General features: G+C 35.7%; 1 long non-coding RNA gene across 3 annotated transcripts; it reads right to left on the bottom strand.

Annotated features, from left to right (window-relative positions):
- Positions 1 to 1,726: 1,726 nt before the first annotated feature.
- On the bottom strand, positions 1,727 to 18,843 carry LOC111096231. 3 transcript variants are annotated; one of them, XR_005353116.1, is made up of 4 exons: positions 16,925 to 18,843; positions 16,083 to 16,160; positions 2,799 to 3,021; positions 1,727 to 1,780 (listed from the first exon to the last, which is right to left on the bottom strand). It is a non-coding gene; the product is annotated as an uncharacterized LOC111096231 (long non-coding RNA). The 3 variants fall into 3 exon arrangements; XR_005353118.1 differs by lacking the exon at positions 1,727 to 1,780 and adding an exon at positions 1,859 to 1,924; XR_005353117.1 differs by lacking the exon at positions 1,727 to 1,780 and adding an exon at positions 1,860 to 1,941.
- Between the last annotated feature and the right edge of the window lie 921 nt (positions 18,844 to 19,764).

Below are 19,764 nucleotides of genomic sequence, written 5' to 3'. Positions count from 1 at the left end.
CCAATTAGTGAAAACCTTTCAATAACTCAAACACAGGTTAACTGAATGTGGTTTACTAATTAACAAGCCAAATGCTATGAACAAAAAAAGTTCAATACCCATTATAGACCTTTGCACCATATAGTATAAGACTAAATTTCTAACTGTAAACTATCATTTTGTACATTTTTAATGAATAACAATTATGAGATTAATGTGTTAATCTGGGACAGAAAGAAAGCAGGCCATGTGCCTAAAAAAAAAAAAAAAACAGATGACATATCTACAAGTTCTATTTCTCTTTTTTTCCTATGGGTAAACTGGTATCTTTAGCAGGAATAAAAATCAATGAGAGTAGGGGTACCTGGGTGGCTCAGGAGGGTAGGCATCCATCTCGAGCTCAGGTAATGATCAGGGTCCTGGGATTAAGTCCTGTGAGCTCCCTGTTCAGCTGGGAACCTACTTCTCCTCTGCTGCTCACCCTGCTTGTGCTCTCTTGCTTTGTGCTAAATAAATAAATAAAATCTTTTAAAAAAATCAGTGGGAGTATATATCTAAGGTCTCTTTTTTTTCATTTAGCCTAAAGGCATATGGAAAAAGAGAAATTATGATTAGATTTTACTAACCATGAGAGGACCTTTAAAAACTTTAAAGGAAAGTGAAATTTTTATGAGGTCATAGATCTTTCAAAATATTTTCCAAAGTTGTCATCTTTGGTATTGTGCTTCACATTTCGGGAGCTTGGATGCCAATCTGCACCCCAACATCATGGAACTATTTGAAATATTAGATTTCCTTACAATGCCAAACAATGTCTAAAATTTAGGAGGAAATAGCATATCTGGGGGATGCTAGTAAATAAAGCTTATGTTCATGGTCCTCACTGAAGATAGGGCCCTAAAAGATACTATAATATAGACTTCAATTATGTTTCAATTAACAGAATCGTGATCGCTTGCTATTTTATGTAGCACTAACAATACGGAAGCAAAAATTAACTTTGATGGATTGAAAAACATCTTGGTAAGATCACTATTTCCTTGATTACTTAGTTTTATAAAGCCATAAACTAAAAAGTCTTTCAAAAGTGATTAGTACACCTACCTGATTCCAGGCAGGATTATACCTAGATTATTTAGTACATTGGTCAGGGCGGTGGGGGGGGGGGGATACATAAAATACAACACATCAGTTATGATCACCTCTAGTTCCAAAGATTTTATTGTCGGGAAACACTTTGTATATATCATTATAAGCTTTCTGACCCATACTAACCCCAGAACACTAAAGTCTGGACAATAAGGTTGGTTCTAAGATGAATCATTTTGTACACAATCATCTACAGGCCAAGCTTTTAATAGTAGCACAATAACACTAAAACATTATTTTTATGGCAGAAAAAAATGTAGTATTTATTTCCCCAAAATTTCCACTGCATTTGTTAGTTACATTTTTTCAAGACAGAAAATGAAGCACTTAAGAAGTATAAAGATTTATCGACACAAATAAAGTGAAATATGAGCAATGTGGCCTTGTAAGAGCACTGGTCCAAAGGTTTCCAGATGACTGTGACTAATAAGCCACAATATTTCAGGCAAGTGACTTGGCCTCTCACTTACTATTTTTAAACAGTAAAATTGGGGGGCACCTGGGTGGCTCAGTCAGTTAAGTGTCTGCCTTTGGCTCAGGTCATGATCCCATGGTCCTGGGATAGAGCCCCACATAGGGCTCTCTGCTCAGTGAGGAGCCTGCTTCCCCCTCTCCCTCTTCCACTCTCCCTGCTCGTGCTTGCTTCCTCTCCCTGTAGAGTAAATAAGTAAAATCTTTTTAAAAATCAATTTTAAAAGAAGATAAAAAATAATATACTCACCACTTTTTATGCTTTCATTAAAAAGTTTTATCAAACTTTTTCTTCTACTGAAGGAGGCATCAAAAGCAAAATTTCCTGAGGCCAAGAGAAAACTATTGGAAGAAAACCATTCAAACTAATTCTTACTACACAGAGCTAAAGAAATTGGGATGGCTTAAGATGAAAAGGAAGCATGCTCTATCTACTACTCTTAACATGAAAAGTCATTATGGAGAAGGTGTTAACCAGTCATTCTATACTATAACAAGATGAAAGAATTTTTAAACATTACCAGAAATACTTGTAAAACTTAGCAGGATAGGCCACACTTGGGATTATTGAGAACGTTTCATTATGTGGATAGGTACTGAAACAGTCAGAGAGAGGGCATATATACTGAGGATCTTTAAGAATAGAAAAGATAATTTATCCTAAATGGCTTGGCCTCACCTTTCTAAAACCGGAGTACTTGACAATTGACCTTTGAGATCACTTCAGGCACTTGGATTTTATAGTTTTTTGCAGAAAAGAGAAGGACATTCTTAGACCAACTATGGCTTATAATTTCTTATTTTATTACCCTAATTGTAATTTTAACACATCACTTTTTGCCAAATTAATAAGAATATTTTAGAAGAAGATGAGAAGCTCTGCATTCAATAATGAGTTCAATGCCAATCCAATCACTTCAACCAGGGCAGTTTTGATACAGATTAGCTATGAAACGATCACTTTTCTAACCTAGTTTAATACACACAATGAATACTATTGGCTTTTCATTTCTAAAGGTAAGCATAATTGCACATGTCTGGCCAGATATAATTAAGTCTGAAAAGCTGAAACATTTTAGCCAGTATTCAGAAGAAAAAAATGTAATAGTACATTTCATTATTAAATGTTACATGCCTTATAAAATGCCACAAAAGAGACTTTTCATTTTTAAAAGATTATTGGTTATATTCAAACTGACCTTCTAGACCATTAGGTAGAATTTGTTTCCTTGGAGCACTGAAAGTGATACGGCCCTCATCATTTAACTGCTGATCTCTTGGTTCCCACATATTCCAGAACTAGAATTTGGCCTGCTGAGTTCTGGCAAGCGTTGTGTTGGTATCAAGCAAACTCCCTTCCAAAAAAGTGTTGGATAGCACCACCATAACTCTGAGTTATACTGAAATCCAAATGTGAATTTCCTGGAACACATATGGGAACATGCAGTCAACAGATTTTTGAAACTGCATACCAGCACTTTGCTTTGCCTCTACAAGTGCTTGCCTATCTTGGAAGAAAATCTATTAAAATCTTTTCCAATGGGTTCAGAGAGAAAATATTGAAACTAAAACGGCCACTTCGCTAGTCAGCATCAAAGTTTTCTATCCTAACTTCCATACGAACCTGGATGAATATAAAATGTTTACTCTGTATATGTGAGAGGGCACTATCAGAAATAGCAAAGGATCAGAGGGACATTGACAGAACTGCAATCATCATCATTATCTTCCATGCAAATTTTCTTAAATTCAGCCTTTTTATCCTTCATACTCAGGACAAAGTGGAGTCTTAATACCTAAATTTGCTGTTTTGTGCTTTTGCTCAATAAAAGGTTTTGGTAAAGGCTGTTGTACATTGCATTTTCTTAAACTGATTGAAACATGAATTTCCATATATTTTAAATATTCTTTTCACTTATCCATTTTCTACCACCTTCTACCTCTCATATCCAAAGCAATTCCTTATTCCCTATCCCAAACATGGTCTCCACTCTTCAGATTTCAGGTACTTGAAAAGAAATGACAAAGTTGAGGAAACAATTCAGCTTCTTTCTGATGTGTCATACCAATAATTGAGAAAGTTAGATTAACTCGCAAAATGCTTAGTCTGTTCTCTGTAATTAATCACTGGGTTTCTGATTGGTGCAGAGTGTTTTCTGATCTGGGTTTGCTCAGTTCCTCAGGCAACCCTGGGCTTCTTAAATTATGACAAATTGATTCTAGCACAGGGCCTAATACCTACGTGGAAGAAGGGAGGACAAAGGGAATTAAATATGGAAATACCTTCTCTAAAATCTGATAAATACAGTAGAAATCATACCTCTCCCTAGAATAAAAATTATTTTCAAAATAGGGTCATATATTTTCCTAAATGAAATTCATCATGCATAATCTAAAAAATATAAACAAACTTTTAAGGACAATAGACTGGTATCTAGGACTGATGTTGATGGGGATGAGTCTCAGAGCAAAAATCAGAATTGACAGGCCTCTGTTGAGCAAGCTAGACACATTTACATGAATCCAGGTCAGCTGATATAAAGTGACTATTTTCTGTCACCACACCTAGTCCCAAAGTTCTGGGGGGCTTTTTAATGTGTTTTACTCACAAGATGACCAGCTGATAAAATGCCTCTTGGTCTGAAGTTGTAGGGAAAACTGTTATTTTAGATAAGAGGTTTGAAGCATGCTTAGGTTGTGTAATGGGGAGAGAGACTGTCTCGGGTAGAGCCTATGTGGAATGCACAGCTCAGAGTCAGACAGTCCTATGTACAGGTCTGGGAGATATCAGGCCAGCTCGCCAGATGTTTATTTGAGTAGAGGCAAGGGAACTCCTTGAACAGAGTCCATCCTAATGGGTAAGAGCCAACTGCATAGACTTGACCAAATAAAAACAACTTAGTTGGTCAATGGGTTTGGTAGTAAGTGTGATAGTACAATAAGGAGTCTACTACTGATCAAATTTGTCTCCTCACTCAACCTGATGTATGAGTTTTAGGGATCAAGCCCCTCATTGGGCTCCAGGCCCTCATTGGGCTCCATGCTCAGCGGGGAGTCTGCTTCCAGATGCTCTCTTTCCCTCTCCTCCCTCCATTTCATCCTCATGCACACTCTCTCTAAAATAAATAAATACATATTTTTTAAAAAAAGAAACAAATCATTAAAAGTTTTCAAATCTCAGAGAAAAGGTGAGGATCAGGGAACTGGTGAGTAGAAGTAAAAATAAAAGAAAATTTAGGTCGGGGGAAAAAGTGTGTTTATAACATATCATCTACAATACTTTTCCGATAACTGGGCTACTTAGGAGATACTTTACTTGAAAGTGTTAACAATCTTAACCCAGTAGAAGCATTTGTAGCCCTTTCACTGATATCATCTAGCCCAGGGTATGTTTGGAGAAACAACCCCCAAATCTCATACATTTTGTTTAGCTAGGAAAAATCCTTGAAGGATGAGGGAATCTTAGCCATTGCTCTGTTTTATTTCACCACTTCAATTACACATCTTTTTAAAAATGTGATCCAACATTACCAGATTCAGAAAAAAAAAAAAAAAAAAACTGGGGTCAGAACATTTGGGAAGTAAAAGAGAAAGTTAGTGTTCAATATGCCAAACTCAGGCCTCAGAGGAGGGTCTTCCTTCTAATCATCCGATGGGCTTGAAGGTTATGTACTTTTAAATCAACAGGTGTTTATCTCATAAAACCCAAATATTATACTATTTTAACAACCTCCTTGGCAGCCCTAAGGATACTTAGGATAAAATAGGAGGAAAAACTCTCCTGTCCCTGGGGCAATGATTTCAGCTGGCTTGACCACGTCTGTGTGCAGGTTTTTTAAGTAGAATAGTGATGAGGAAGATAAAGTGATGGCCTTTCTTGCTTTGTGAAACATTTACTAGATGAAGACATCAACTATACAGATGTCAACATCTGGCCCCTCCCAGCACCCTCTGTTCTGAAGAGAGTTCAAACCCTTTCTAAAGCAAAGAGTATCACCACCCCACAAGGAGCCACAGTGAGGAAATCATAGTTAGATCCGTGTGCAAAACAAAACACTGCCTACTCCAATGTGTTCAATACATATATATTTTTTTAAGATTTTATTTATTTATTTGAGAGAGAAAGACAGCACGAGAGAGTGAGTATGAATGAAGAAGAGAGTGGAGGGCAGAAGGAGAGGGAGATGCACTCAATGGGGAGCCCAACGTGGAGTCTGATCCCAGGATCTCCGGATCATGACCCCAGCTGAAGGCAGATGCTTAACAGACTGAGCCATCCAGTTGCTATGATGTGTGTCTTCTATATTTTATTTGAATGGGCCATTTTTAAGCAGTCTAGTACCGAATTAAAGTTTAAATACACTCTAGGTAGGGAAGCCTGGGTGGCTCAGCAGTTGAGCATCTGCCTTTGGCTCAGGGCATGATCCAAGAGTTCTAAGATCAAGTCCCCCATCAGGCTCCCTGCATGGAGCCTGCTTCTCCCTCTGCCTGTGTCTCTGCCTCTCTCTCTCTCTCTCTCTCTCTCTCTCTGTGTGTCTCTCATGAATAAATAAATAAAATCTTTAAATAAATAAATTATAGGTATAACATCCTTTTCTATACTGAGCACTGGCTCATCTCACTTAAGAGAGTTAAAAAATGCCAAATTAGGTTTTACTTATTATTATTATTATTATTATTATTATTATTATTATTTTTAGTAATCTCTCTACCCAGTGTGGGGCTTGAACTCACAACCCCGAGTCACATGCTTTACTGACTGAGCCAGCCAGGTGCCCTTGTAAATATAAATTTAATATGCACTGCACACCTGATATGGTCAAGATACTGTGCTAATAAATCAAGGATGGGAGAGGTACAGGGAGGAATAAGATGTGGCCTCTGCATGAAATAGCTCACAATCTATTCCAGATACAGATACAAAGTCATTAACCCTAAAACCAGGCATTCAGTGATAAGTGAGATGACAGTAGCCACAGAATATGGTAAGAGAATAGACAATTGAGCTGACCTTAGAATTCAAGGATAAGTTTTCCCTTTGGATGGAAGGATATTGCAGGCAGAAAGGTAAGCATAGACCAAATCATGGAGACATGAAGAAAATGTATCAAAATTAAAATGTTTCTTGTTCTCCTTGGCCAGACAAGCTTGGGGGATCAGTGAAGGGATATTTTCAGGATTGTTTTTTCTCCACATACTCTGGGGAATTCTTAGATCCCAGTAGAAGTTGTCTGACATGCAATAAAGCCACAAAGGAAGAAATATAAGTGACTAATAAATATATTTTAAATTCAACCTAACTGGATAGCAAAGAAACGCAATATTTATGTCTCACTTATCAATAATATAAATATTAACAATACTCTGATTTGGCAAGAATGTGCAGGAAATGGACAATTTTTTTGTATTTCTTCGGATATATCCTAAAGAAATCATCAATAGCCTACAGGGAAATATATTAACAAAGAGATTCACCAGGATATCATTTAGTAGTAATGAAAAGATTGGGAAAAAATCAAATGTCCAACAATAAGAAAGAGGTTAAATAAATTAGTATACAAATAAAATATAAAATATGACACAGTCATTAAATATACTGAAGAATATTTGATGAGAAGGACTTACGTGCATGATTTATGTTAACGAAAAAATTATGTCTACACATACAGAGACAGAAAACTATGTGAATGCATACAAAAATAGTGGCGTCTTACATCAGTGGTAGATATGATAGTGATTTTTGTTTTCTTTTTCTGCTCGTCCACATTTTCTAAAATTTCTAAAATGAATAAGCAATGATTTTATATCAAGAAAAATTATTTACCCATCTGTGCAAAAAAAGCAGAAATACAGTTGTCAGTTCCTGTATTAGAAAAAGAGCAAGGTACCTTATGGTAGTGAGCACAATTTTCCTTCTGCCAGTGTAAGGAAACACTAGAAGAAGGAGGGGGAGGGGGTTACACTCTCTTTTAATGAATAATAATCATTTATCATAGTGTGAAGTTATTGCTCTCTCTCATTTTCCAATTGCTTCGCTCAGCCACACACACAGAATCTGCCCCCCGACACAGAATTGAAGAGACAACTTCCAGTACTGGAAGGTGTAGTACTCCTCTCCAGTACTGCCTCCCACTAGGCCATTCTGTTAGGGATCTAAGGAAACATCCTAACTCTTTGAAGTTGCTAGATATGTCTGTATTTATACCATGGCAAAATACACAGAGTCGTGTTCAACCAAATTAGGGAAAATATTCGATTCCACGACATTATTTTAAAATATATTCAAACTCTCTGCATTTTTCCTCAGCATTTAACAAACCCTGTAGTTTATTGATTACAGAGGAGGTACGGTCTCTTTCAGTGGGCTTTGGACTTAGTTAGGAAGTAAATGTCAAGACACACATGTGTCATTATGTAGGTATGTGAGGAAGTGAATTTAACTTCTTTAATCAAGGCCTTGTGGCAAATAGTATAGAAATATTGCTTGGTTTTAGAGTTGATTTTCCTGAAGAATCTTAGCAGTTCTCTTGAAATTAAAAACATTCATTTTACTAGTTCGGAGTACTTGGTAACTTTGTTAGGAAAAAAGTGAGATACTGCCAATATAGTTTACTTAAAAAGTTCTGTGTCCTTCCTTTCCTTAACATGATAGGGGATTATAAACAAAAAGCATAGTTTTCTTTTTGACTTTCGATAGTGAAAATATAAAGATAGTTTCATGAAAAATAAAGCTTGTAGATTTCACCAAAAAAAAGGCCATACATCATATGTACAGTCAGTACTGCTCTAACCTAGATTCATATTCCTAAAAATCCTCACAATGCAAAATTGTTGAACAAAAACAGGGCTCATGGGGGAAATGAGCATATTAGTGACACATTACTCAAAAACCTTGTTAGTTACACATTTTTAAAAATATTGAAATCACTTATATGACTTCCATGCATGCAATCCCAATCAAAATCCCAGAAAGATTTTTCTGGGTATCTGTAAACTGGTTCTAAAGTTTATATGGAGAGGGAGAACAACAAAATTGGAGGACAGATACCACCTGCTTTCTAAACTTACTATAAAGCTACAGTAATCAAGACTGTGGTATTGGTGAAAGAATAGACAATTAGATCACTGGAACAGAATTGAAAAACCAGATATAAACCTCCATATGTATAGTCAACTGATTTTTTTAAGGATTTTATTTATTTATTTGAGAGAGAGACACACACAGAGATAGTAACAGAGATAGTGAGAGACAGCATGAGCAAGGAGGAGAGGGAGAAGCAGGCTCCCCACTGAGCAGGGAGCACAAAATGGAGCTTGATCCAAGGACCCCAGGATCATGACCTGAGCCAAAGGCAGAAAGGCACCCTCAAGTGATTTTTTTAAATGAGTAGAAGCAATGCAATGCAGCAAAAATAGTCTCTTCAAGGGCCACCTGTGTGGTTGAGTATCTGCCTTTGGCTCAGAGTGTGATCCTGGGGTCCTAGGATCAAGTCCCACATCGGGCTCCCCGTAGGGAGTCTGCTTCTCTCTCTGCCTATGTCTCTGCCTCTCTCTGTGTGTCTTTCATGATTTCATTTATTTAAATTAAAATCTTTTTAAAAAATAGTCTCTTCAACAAATGATACTGGAACAACTGGGTGTACACATGCAAGAAAATGAAACTAGACACAGAGTTTAGCCCCTCCACAAAAATTAACTGAAAATGGATCATAGACCTAAATGTAAAATACAAAACTATATAATTCCTAGATGATAACAGAAAACCTAGATGACCTTGGGTTTGATGATACCTTTTTAAATACGAAATCAAAAACACAATCCAAAAAAGAAATCATTGATAAGCTGGGCCTCATTAAAATTAAAAACTTCTGGGGGCGCCTGGGTGGCTCAGGGGGCTAAGCATCTACCTTTAGCTTAAGTCATAACCTTGGGTTCCTGGGATCGAGCCCTGCATCAGTCTCCCTGCTCAGTAGAGAGCCTGCCTCTCCCTCTGCCTCTCCCTCTGTTTGTGTGCTCTCTCTCTCTCTGTATCAGATAAATAAAAATCTCTTTAAAAAAATTAAAAACTTCTGCTCTGTGAAAGACAATATCAAGAATTAGAAGGCGAGCCACAGACTGGAAGAAAATATTTGCAAAAGATAAATCTGATAAAGGACTTGGCCAAAATATACAAAGAATTTTTTAAATTCAGCAGTAATAAAACAACTGGATTTTAAAATGGGCTAAAGACTTCAATAGACATCTCATCAAAGAAGATATACAGACAAAAAATGAGCATTTAAAAGGAAGCTCCACATGGTATGTTATCAGTGAAATGAAAATTGAAACAATGAGATATCATTATAAACCTATTAAAATGGCCCAAATCTGGAACACTGACAATATCAGATGCCATCAAGGAGTACAATAACAGGAACTCTCATTCATTGCTAGTGGGAACACAAAATGGCACAGTCTCTTTGGGAGACAGTTTGGTTGTTTCTTGCAAAACTAAACATACTCTTACCATACGATCTGGCAATCACACTCCTTGGTATTTACCCAAAGGAGTTGAAAACTTATGTCCATACAAAAACATGCACACAGATGTTTAGAGGAGCTTTATTAATAATTGCCAAATCTTGAGAGTAACTAGGATATCTTTCAAGAGGTGAGAGGATAAATAAAATGTGGTACCTCCAGACAATGTAATATTATTTAACGCTAAAAAGAAATGAGCTATTGGGCAGCCCGGGTGGCTCAGTGGTTTAGCGCCACCTTCAGCCCAGGGCATGATCTTGGAGACACAGGATCGAGACCCACGTCGGGCTCCTTGTGTGGAGCCTGCTTCTCCCTCTGCCTGTCTGTGTGTGTGTGTGTGTGTGTGTGTGTGTGTGTGTGTCTCATGAATAAATAAGTAAAATCTTAAAAAAAAAAAAAAGAAATGAGCTATCAAGTCATGAAAAGACAAGGAGGAAACTTAAATGCATATTACTAATTGAAAGAAGCTAATCCAAGAAGGATCAATACTGTATGATTCCAACTATATGACATTCTGGAAAAGAAAAAACTAGATACAACAAAAAAGATCAGTTTTGGTTGCAGGGAAAGATGAATAGATTGAGCACGGAGGATTTTATGGCAGTAAAAATAGTAGAATATTATAATGATGGGTATATGTTCTCTACATTTGTCCAAACCCATTGAATGTGCAACACCAAGAGTATTGCACATTGAATGTGCAACACCAAGAGTAAACCCTTAGGTAAACCACGGACATTTGCTGATTATAATGTGTCAGTGTAGGTTCATAGTTGGTCAAAAATGTACCATTTTGGTGAGTAATGTTACTAATGGGGGAAGACACTAAGTGCAGAGGCAGTGGGTATATGGGAAATTTCCATACTATCCTCAATTTTCTTGGAATTAAATTACTCTAAAAAAATTAAGTCATTGAAAAAATAGAATCCTAATAAAAATGTAGCATTTCTTAAATGATCAAAAATATATAATATTACAACAAATATGGTATTTTACTCTGAAAAAAAAGTCCTGAAGCTTTCTTGTAGATGCGGGCATCTGAACGGTTGTAGCTTGTGAGATACTGTGTGGTAATGGTATTAAAATTATCCTGAATTGGACAACTTTAAGTTATAACACTAGATGTAGATGAATGTGACTCATAACACACACAGTAAACTGAGATAGCTGGTAGGTGTTTGAAGTGTCCACATGTGTGCACTTTGTGTATTCCTATATGGTTTTGTTGATACCATGTGATTTTTTGCATCCAAATAGTGTTTTTTGCAGACAGAAGTGTACATTAGTAAATGCACATTCACATTATGCTCAAATTGTTCCCTAATACATCAAGCATTTTAGAACAAATTCACACTCTCAAATGCTTTCTCTGCATCTAATGAGAGGATCATATGGTTCTTGGTTTTTCTCTTACTGATATGATGAATCACACTGATTGTTTTATGAGTGTTGAACCAGCCTTGTGTCCCAGGGGTAAATCCTACTTGGTCATGGTGAATAATTTTCTTAATGTACTGTTGGATCCTATTGGCCAGTATCTTGTTGAGAATTTTTGCATCCATGTTCATCAGGGATATTGGTCTGTAATTCTCCTTTTTGGTTGGGTCTTTGTCTGGTTTTGGAATTGAGGTGATGCTGGCCTCATAGAATGAATTTGGAAGTACTCCATCTCTTTCTATCTTTCCAAACAGCTTTAGGAGAATAGGTATGGTTTCTTCTTTAAACGTTTGATAAAATTCCCCTGGGAAGCCATCTGGCCCTGGACTCTTGTGTCTTGGGAGGTTTTTGATGACTGCTTCAATTTCCTCCCTGGTTATTGGCCTGTTCAGGTTTTCTATTTCTTCCTGTTCCAGTTTTGGTAGTTTGTGGCTTTCCAGGAATGCGTCCATTTCTTCTAGATTGCCTAATTTATTGGCGTATAGCTGTTCATAATATGTTTTTAAAATCATTTGTATTTCCTTGGTGTTGGTAGTGATCTCTCCTTTCTCATTCATGATTTTATTAATTTGAGTCTTCTCTCTCTTCTTTTTAATAAGGCTGGCTAATGGTTTATCTATTTTATTAATTCTTTCAAAGAACCAACTCCTGGTTCTGTTGATCTGTTCCACAGTTTTTCTGGTCTTGATTTCGTTGAGTTCTGCTTGAATCTTTATTAATTCTCATCTTCTCCTGGGTATAGGATCTATCTGCTGTTTTTTCTCTAGCTCCTTTATGTGTAAGTTTAGCTTTTGTATTTGAGTTCTTTCCAGTTTTTGAATGGATGCTTGTATTGCGATGTATTTCCCCCTTAGGACTGCTTTTGCTGCATCCCAAAGATTTTGAATGGTTGTATCTTCATTCTCATTAGTTTCCATGAATCTTTTTAATTCTTCCTTAATTTCCTGGTTGACCCTTTCATCTTTTAGCAGGATGGTCCTTAACCTCCATGTGTTTGAGGTCTTCCAAACTTCTTGTTGTGATTTAGTTCTAATTTCAAGGCATTACGGTCTGAGAATATGCAGGGGACAATCCCAATCTTTTGGTATCGGTTCAGACCAAATTCACACTCTCAAAACAAAGACATTTGCTCATGGTTAGTAACCTTGTGTGACAGACACTGGGTTGATTCAACTACTGTAAAATTCCAACCTTATTTTTGCTTACCTATAGTATAGAGGGTGAAAAAAATTAAAATGCAATTGAAGCTATAAGATGCCATGTGACACAGTTCTTGTTAATTACATCAAGCAGTAAGACAGTCTGATCAATGAGGCATAAACACTTGGGCATAAATTAATCCTTAGTATAAATGAGCATAATGCCCCATTTGATGATTATGTCAGACAGCAGCTCTTACTAAAATCCTCCTCTCCTACGATATCCCAGTAGGCCAAATCACTGGTACTGCCCACAGATGACAGTACAGAATGCTGATGATTAGCTCTATAGTCAGAAAATATGCATTAAAATAAATCTGGTTGCAAATGATGTGATTTGTATATGAATACTCACAGAAGCTTTATCCATAAGTCAAATGTGGAAACAATCCAAATGTCCATCAACAGGTGAGTAGGTAAACAAATTATGGTTTACCCAAACAACAGAGGACTATTCACTATTCAATTTAATTAATATCCTTTTAATTGAATATTCCTATTCAATTAAAAGGAAAGGAATATGATTTTTGGAATACCTCAGATAAATCTTGGGAGCATGATTCTGAGTGAAAGAAATCAGATACAAAATATTTCATATTACATTAGTCCATTTATATGAAATTCTAGGAAACACAGTCTCCTCTGGAGAGATAAACTAGATCAGTACCTGCCTGGGGCCTGGGAAAAAAGTGAATATGGGCTTAAAAGGGGCAAAGGAGAACTTTTTTAGTTAATGGAAATGTTCTATATTTTTATTTGATAGAGGTTACATGATTGCATCTTTTAAAAACTCACCAAACTATACATCTAAAATGTGTGCTATTAATTGCAAGAAAATGATACCTCATTAAAGTTGATTTTTAAAAATATCAAACTAGCCAAACTAGTTAATATTTTTGAGACTCTTTGGCCAACAATTCAAGCTCTGATTCTCATGATCTTGATGTTCAGGATATCCAGTATTGCCAGAAAGGCAGAAATTATAGATTATGTTCATATAAAGTTATTACAGCTCACCTTATGATTTTGAGTGTTTCTCTCCTAATTTTAGACATTATCTAACTTCAGTTCAACATGTCAAAGTACTACAAAGAACTCATTAATATATTCAGTCACTCCCAACAGGTTTAAGCTGCCTTTCTTTGACAATCTCCCAAGAAACCTCTAAATGACCCAAGACCTGGAGACTTCATTTTTTGGAAAAGAAAAATGCTTTAAAATTATGTTCAAAAGGATCTTGTCATATATTTTTTTACCTCTTGCAAGTTCTAGTGTATCAATTTTTATTTATGTCTCCCTGCTAAAAAAGAAAACATAAGGAATTATATAAAGTATTCTCCTATTGGGAGATTAAAAAGTGAGAATTTTTAGGAGTCCTCCAAAAACAAAATAATTTTCAGGAGGTTGTAGTACCCACCAAAGTCCTGGGACCAAATTGACAACCTCAGGAAAGAAGAGCTTCCATCCGAGACTCACTAAATAATACTCAAGTGACCACAAACACAGATCATCAAATTTGCTTGCTTTTTCCCACCACCATTTTCCTACTTTGTCACTTATTCTTCCCTTTTTGCTAGCTTAAATTTCTGAGTTGTTAACAGAACTAACATGTAACTATGATATCTGTAAGAGATTAACATGTAACTATGATATTTATAGAGCCTCTTTATCTAATGCTGATTTTTGCATCCTTAGCCACTCCTTGGTGGCATATTTTACCAAAATCATCAACAAATTGTAGCCAGGTAATGAACTCATACTAAGGACTGACTAAAGATATAGATTTATTCATGTATTATAAGAAACTGGTATTAAAGGAAGCTGGATGGCACTCCTTTAGTACTAATTCCTTGTAATACATCAGAAAATCTCCTGGGAATTTGTACTAAGTGACATTGTAGAGGAAAAATACCACAACAGTAAAAGGAGAAGGAGAATAGGGGGAAGAAGAAGAGGAAGAAGTAGAAATCTAAAACTCTCTTTCATGCTTATACCTTGATATGAAGGAGCTTCTTCACCAATTAAATTTGAGGATTTTTTTTTTACTTTGGTAACCAAAGTCTCACAGAAATAAGACTAGGAAATAACTAAGGAATATTGGGTGCATATGTGGTGGCTATCTCACTTTCACAGACCTTACAAATAAGGATCACTACTTAGACTCAACATCAAGCTCTTTTGCTTTACATCTACTTGATAATCTCTATACTAAAAAAGGGATTGTCTGGTACAGTACTATTTTTATTATGTGGTAATAAAACATTACACTACTCTTTGAAAATTTCACAAGGGTATTTTGGTTAAAAAGGGATCATGGTCTTTAATGACCAGTGATATAAAATATCCAGCCAAAAGCCTATCGGCTACTGCTCTTCAGTAAGATAAGGATTTGTTGTATCAATAAACTGATGACTTCAGGATTAAGCTCATTTCAGCTCTTGGGTCTTCTCAGGAAAGAGAAAGACAGACAAAAGAAAGGAAAAGAGAAAACGGAGAAAGAGAACTTTGGAAAATTTAACTGTAGAAGGGAAAAAAATTATGTCTGGATTGGAATCCAAAAAATGTCACCCCTGAAGAGGAATTTGGACTGTTCTCTTCTGTCCCAAACCTCTCATTTTTATTCACTATGGAAGACTCCAAGAATGAGGAGAATCCCACATGCGATTAGAATTGCAGGACACCTATACAATATTTATAAGTCATAAAACCTTTTGCCCAAGTTGTTCATGAAGTCGAACAAGCAGTAATTCAAAATACAGCCCTGTTAAATGTAATACTGATGACTCAAGGGTCAACATATATTGTCATATCCCTACAAATCTCTCTGGGATCTTTAATATAACTAAACAGACCCAGGAAATAAATAAAGAAAATATTAAATTAAGCATTTTTTTCCATTCCCCTATATCAAGTGCTGTGTGGTCCATAGGGATTGGGAATGAGATGTGTTCTCTTCATGTAATCAGAGTTCTAGGATCCTGGCTTAAAAGAGGCCTACAACCCTAATGATCTTTCTCTAAGTATTTGCTTTTGTTACAGAGTTCAAATAAACTTTAGAGTCATAAATATTGCTGTATAGCCACCATCCAGTCAAGTGATTCAACAAAATAATAGGAAAATGACTCCTCCAAAATGCAATACATAAGCCAACACCTCAAACAGTATTACAGATCTGGATCAGCCATGTCTCCAGATGGCAGTGGTCTATATCTTCCAGCTCAAGTTGAAAAATTACCACAAAGTGAAGAACTAAGAATTGAGTCTACCTGTGTGGTCTTAGTTCCCATCCCACAAATTATTTATGTTCTCATAGGTACAGACACTCACGTGTCCTAGTAAATCCTTCAAACATGTTTTGGGATTGTAGGAAAGGATCTAATACTTGTTCTATGAAGCTCTAAGTACCTAGGTCAAGAGGGAAAAAATGAGAGGTAATCTGGTATACTATACTAGCTAAATAAAAAGTCTAAGTCGTCCAAAACATTATATAGACTTTTAGAGCCACATATTCAAACATGTCATGATTGACTCAGCCCCTTGCTCTTCAAAAATTATTAATTAAATGAAACTCAATTTATCTCTGTGAGGTCCTCAAGATGAATCTCACAAAATAGAGTATTTTGAAAGGACATCAGACGTTGGAGAATATTTTTCATAGCCTTTCACTGAAAGTTTTTGAGACTGAATAGATGTTGGTAGACTAACAATCTAGGTTCTGCATATTATTCACCATGCTATAAAAAGTTTAAAAAAACATAAAGTCCAAAGGAATTTTCTCACTATGTAATTTCTTCCAAAAGTTAAACAAAAACTTTGATGTAATCTTTTATAGAACCTAATTTATTAGTTATTCAAGGTTAACAACTTTTAAATACATTTTAATAATATTTCTTCAAGGCCATAAAAAATACATTTGTCTTTTACTGATACCAACATTTTATCAGTATTCGCCATGTTTCATTACTTGGAAATTGCTATATTCCTAAAAGATAATATTTCACGTTACACAACACCACCACCCACCACTCATCCATCCTCCACCATTATAGACATTTTCCTATTGTTTACCTTTTATTTCAAGCAAAAACTATGTAAAACAAAGATGACTTTGATATGGTTTTCTTATTAAAATTATCTAGAACACATGGACGTGGATCTTAGTGTCTTACCTGAACGTCGTTCTACAGGACATTTAACAACACTTTTGTGTCTAGCTGCTCATTTCTGCACTCAAGAAGGATTCTATGAAGTGTCACCATGGGCACCAGCATGGCGCTTTTGATCAGGAATCAATTTTTTCCATATACTTTCCATTTCTGTAGAGAATGGAATAAAAGTAGAAGGGTGGGAGAATCAGTTTCAAAAACAAAAAAGATTGTTAAGACAACAACTACATTACAATGACTCATTTTCCATTATTTTCAGCTTAGAATTTCCAGCCTAGAAAGATCTTTATATACTTAAAAATGTACTTAGAGATGAAAGAAATTTCTATAGCCACTAGATGTCATTGTGATGTCATTCAAATATTGATAGACAACATACTCTGATAAACTTAAAAAGAAAGATTCATATTTTTTTCTGAAGAAAACATGAAATGTTGTCATTATCTTGAAAATAGTGACAAAACCATCAGGGAAAAGCTAAAGGTCCTATTATCTGCTGAAAAGAATTCTCCAAACCTTGGGAAAACAATTAATGGTTTATTTGACATCATTCTTGTTTTATTACTTCAGGAGATGCTGTTCATTCTACATGTATGTTTTAATTCTGAAATTTTCAGCTGCTACTGCTATTACTTTCCTGACTTTAAATGGAAGGAAAAATGGATGTGTGAAAGTTGAAGGTAAATTCAAGTGAAGAAGAAAAGGGAGAAAGATAAAGAGGTTCTTATCTCATAGTCTCTATGAGTTACAGTGAAGACAGGGTACATTTTTTAAAAGTGAAGGAAGAAATGGTGTATAACTGATTAACAAAGAGAGGTGAAGGTTTGATGTATCTTCTGTAGGTAATAGAAGAGGATTATGGACTATGTTACATGTAATACGCTTCCTAAAATTCATATGTTGAAGCCCTAACCCCTAGTGTGACTGTATTTGGAGATGGGGTCTTTGGAGAGGTAAATAAGGATAAATGAGGTTATATGGGTGGGGCCCTAACCCATTAGGACTAGTGTCCTTACAAGAAGATGGAGAAACAACCAAGGACATGTGTGCACAGAGAAAAGAGCATATAAGGACACAGTGAGGAGGTGGCCATCAGCAAACCAAGGAGAGAGATCTCAAGAGAAACCAAATTTGCCAACACCTTGATCTTGGATTTCTAGTCTTCAGACTGTGAGAAAACAAATTTCTATTGTTTAAGCCGCCCAGTTTGGTATTTTGGTACAGTAGCCCCAGAAGACTAATACAAAGAGGTATATAATTAGGTGAAAATAGAATGATTACCTGTGGAGTTAACATTAGAAAACATAATTTTCAATAATACTATGGCAGATAATGAAGTGACCTCAATATGTATTCTCCTCTTCCTCACTAGGAAATGTGATTTCATTCAGAGCAGCAGTGTGCTGGTTAAAGCATATGCTGGATACATATTGTTGGATTCATACATACATAGGTACAGACACTTTTTCTGGTACTTCCTTTCTTTTCTCCTGCCTGTTCTTTGGATGTGAGGCTGAAGATGACACACTGCTTTTGGCCTTGAAGAAATCATGAGATTACTATGGGAATTAAAACCAAATGATAAGGAGAGCAGGACAGAAAGGAGTTCAGAATACTAATGGCATAGCAGAACTATTGTATCAGCCCTGGACTGTCAACCTCTGGATTTATTACTCTTATTAAAAGAATAATTGTCTTATTTGGTTAAGCCATTGTACTTGAGTTTCTGTGCCATGCACTCAACTGCAATCTTTGACTGACAGTGATGCCAACTTTGATGCCAACAGATTTACCCAAGACTGAAATTTTAGTAGGCATTATATTGTAGGAAGACTAAGAATAAATATGTTGAATTAATTGACCAGAGACAAGTAGAAGTTCAATCTAAATTATGTAGTATACAGAAATAGAAGGGAAAGTGTATAAGGAAGGCCTAGTTTAATTGGGAAAATTTAAAGGAAAAAGGAGGTCTTTAAAAAGATGGGGAATGGATGTGGAGCAAATAAGTAAATGAAATGACCAGAAAAACAAAAGTGTGATCAGAATGATATATTGGAGTTTAAGATTTTATAATGGATTTTACTCATACTATAATGGAAATCACTCATATGTGTAATTTAAGAAACAAAACAAATGAACAATGGAGGAAAAGGGAGCGATAAATAAAAAAAACAGACTCATAAATACAGAGAGCAAACTGGTGGTTGCCAGTTTGTGGGAAAGGATCCAAATAGAAGGGAAAGTGTATAAGGAAGGCCTAGTTTAATTAGGAAAATTAAAAAGAAATATGGGTGAAATAGAAACTAATATAAAACACTGTACATTAATTATAATTGAACTTGAAAAAAAAATATTTCACAATGAAATAGTTCCAGAGAGCAACAATTTTCATGATATGGCCATTAGTAAGAGTGGTCAAAGTGAAGAAATTAAAGATAGCATTGAGATCAAGGAGAGTGTCATCCACATAGACAATGATGATAGGCAGGAAATATGGCAGGATATGAGATAAAAAGGAAGATTACAAGCTTTATGCTGAAAGGTTTAATGAAATCTGTAAATGTTATCAATAGATGACAATGTGGAAAGTAGAGAGCAGTATAGCTAGATTATATAAATTTCAAGAACATAAACTTTTATGGGATGACAGAGCAACAAGCAGCTAAGAATACATATTTTCTTCCCAATCTCTCAGTATTTGGAAGTAGATTCCACTTCCCTCCCCAATTCTCTTTTAAACATATATCCACTAAATGTTTATTATATAAATAAAGAATGATTACTATCTCAATCCTAATTGCATTCAATCCCCTGCCAAGAAGCCCTCTGGATACTTGGAAGCA

The sequence above is a fragment of the Canis lupus genome, chromosome 1 (assembly GCF_011100685.1).
Source record: "Canis lupus familiaris isolate Mischka breed German Shepherd chromosome 1, alternate assembly UU_Cfam_GSD_1.0, whole genome shotgun sequence".
In the NCBI taxonomy this organism is placed as follows: domain Eukaryota; kingdom Metazoa; phylum Chordata; class Mammalia; order Carnivora; family Canidae; genus Canis; species Canis lupus.
The sequence above is the reverse complement of the archived record's forward strand: the minus strand, read 5'-3'. Positions and strand labels throughout refer to the sequence as shown.